Raw genomic sequence first — 2500 nt, forward strand, 5'->3', positions numbered from 1 at the left:
CACAAAATCGACTGGCTGCCTCGAATAAATCACAGATGACTGTCAGACTGTCAGTGTGTGTGCGCGTGTGTTTGTGTTTGTGTGTGAGGTGTGTAAGTGCGTGTGCGTGTGTGTGTGCGTGTGTGTGTACATGTGCTGTATGTGTGTGAATGGGAGTACAGTGTGTGCATCCACAACTGACTGTGTCTAAAAATGTCTGTGTGGAGACACATACTGTAGCACAGGAGTAGTAGTAGTAGGCCTAGTAGATATTCCTTTGTAATGCAGTGAACCAAGGCTGAAAAGAGGGACGTGTGGCAGGGGTGTTCAGGTATAACCTTCTACAAAGTACACAATTCCTCACGGACGTTGATGCAAAGGGGCCGAATCAAAGGGACTTTTGTGGCGCTTGAATCCAATAATGGAAAGGTCACAAGATATAGGAGAGATAGTGCAAATATCAATCCCTTGAGGTCGATGGGAGCTTTTATCAAGAAGATGTGTTTTTGCACAACTCAGGTTCGGTTGGAGGGATGGATTTGATCCTAAAGCTTCCTTTTAAATGTTACGGCGACATATGGAATTTTTCAGAGAATGGTGGTATTTGCAGCAACCTTTCCTTGCCGGTCCTTGTGTTCCCTGACCTCGTTTCAGAGGCCCTGACAGACAGCGACAGAAGACAATACATGTCAGGTTCTGTCCGCTCTGCAGGTGCTTAACAAAATGGAAGTCGATTAAACTGGGATTTCCCTTACCCTTCTTTTTTTTCTTCACTGCCGCGAAAGACCTGAATCTAAATCCATGTCAGTCTTTCTTCTTCAGCATGCAAATCTCTTAAGTGGTTAATTTCAAACTATTTTGTGGGGGCCAGGAAAAGGGGAGGAACAAATCTCCGTCTTAGTTTGATGTCGCTGCCTGTCCAAAGGAGGATGAATGACTGACCTGAAAATGGGTGAGTTCTTCACACTGGGGGGGACGGAGGAGGAGGGAGAGAAAGCTTTTGATCCCTCCGCCACAGAAAACACTAGCAGGCCTTACAAGACAGGTCGACCATGTCACATCCAGTGCACTGAACTAACAGAAGATAATTCCCCCACACACCCCCACAAAAAAAGCCTTCCCTTTCCTGCTGGGTGCATAAGGACCCCCCTCCTTCCATCACATAAAGGAAAGAAGGGAAAAACAAGGTTCATTAGTGACTTGCATGGAGAGCAAGTGGATTTTTATACTTTTGAGCCTCTTGATGTGCTCGGAGACTATGAATGAGCCTATAAGCTTAGATCTCTGAGGAAGACGGTCTGTGATCTGAATGTATGAGCCCAGTCATCAGTCAAAAACACGCTGGGATGCTTTCTAAGAGAGAAATGCTGCAGCATTACTCGTGCATTAAAGATAATGAGCGATAACTGCCATCTCTGGGGCAACTGATGCATTCTTCTGCTGTCTCCCTATTTAATTGACACCAAACACATTAAGAGCGAGACAGAGCCATCAGGCCAATTAAAAACAAGGTGACTCTAATCAACAGAGAAAACAGTGAAGTTCCCCTGAGGAGTCTCTGTTTACAGTCCAATATAGAAGCACTAAGAGACGGCCATTTGTATTTGTGTCACGCTTCAATGTGCCGTTTCCCCAATGTCAACTGCAGCTTCCGCGAGCAAGCAAGCACATCACGTATCGGTCTAATCATTGAGTGGGGAGACGGTTAATCTGTAAAAAACCTCCTCATTTCATGGCTATTCATCCCCGAGTATGTGCTGGACATTATGGCTGAGGATACTGCTGCATAATCACCAGGAAAAAAGAAAGTGTATTCATGTGCTCAACTCTCTGTTGAGCCTTTGCAACAAAGGCGAAGGGGCATTCTGTCAAGACAACATAGGCTACATTCATTTCAGCCCATCCAGATCATCAGGCATAAACATCCATTATGGATTTCACGCCTTCATGCCCCCCCCCGCACCCCCCACCCCTCTCTCCCTGCATCCCATCAGCCAAACGTGGCTTCCTGCGTCTCTTTGTCCCCCCTGTTGAAGCACACACACACTTGCCCAAACAAAATGGACCATGCAACATTGATTGACACAGAGGCAGTGGGTTACAACAGGGGAGGCTTAATGTGCGGCAGCCAATGATGAACTCCTCTGTAGCAGCACGTACTCAGTGTCACATCTGTCCAAATTTAACTAATCATGTCTCCAAGGCGACTATTTGCATATGTTAATTACTGAATCTAAAGTAGGTGGGTAGAGCGTTTCGCTAACACACAAAGCCTGTTTCAAAAAAAGGAACATATGCATAATAATTATTTTCTGAATAATTGTGTTTGAGGGGATACAATCTGACTTGATAATTGCTATGGCACAGTGACATAGCTGACAGGACATACAGTATCTGATTTTGAAACAGGTTAGAATGTTTAAAAAATAGTTTTCCAAAGAAGAAACACCATGACCAACACAAATCATTAACTTTCTCTTGTGGATGACATGGCTGTTATTTATTGTGCTGGACAATATGC

The sequence above is a fragment of the Engraulis encrasicolus genome, chromosome 22 (assembly GCF_034702125.1).
Source record: "Engraulis encrasicolus isolate BLACKSEA-1 chromosome 22, IST_EnEncr_1.0, whole genome shotgun sequence".
Classification (NCBI taxonomy): Eukaryota; Metazoa; Chordata; class Actinopteri; order Clupeiformes; family Engraulidae; genus Engraulis; species Engraulis encrasicolus.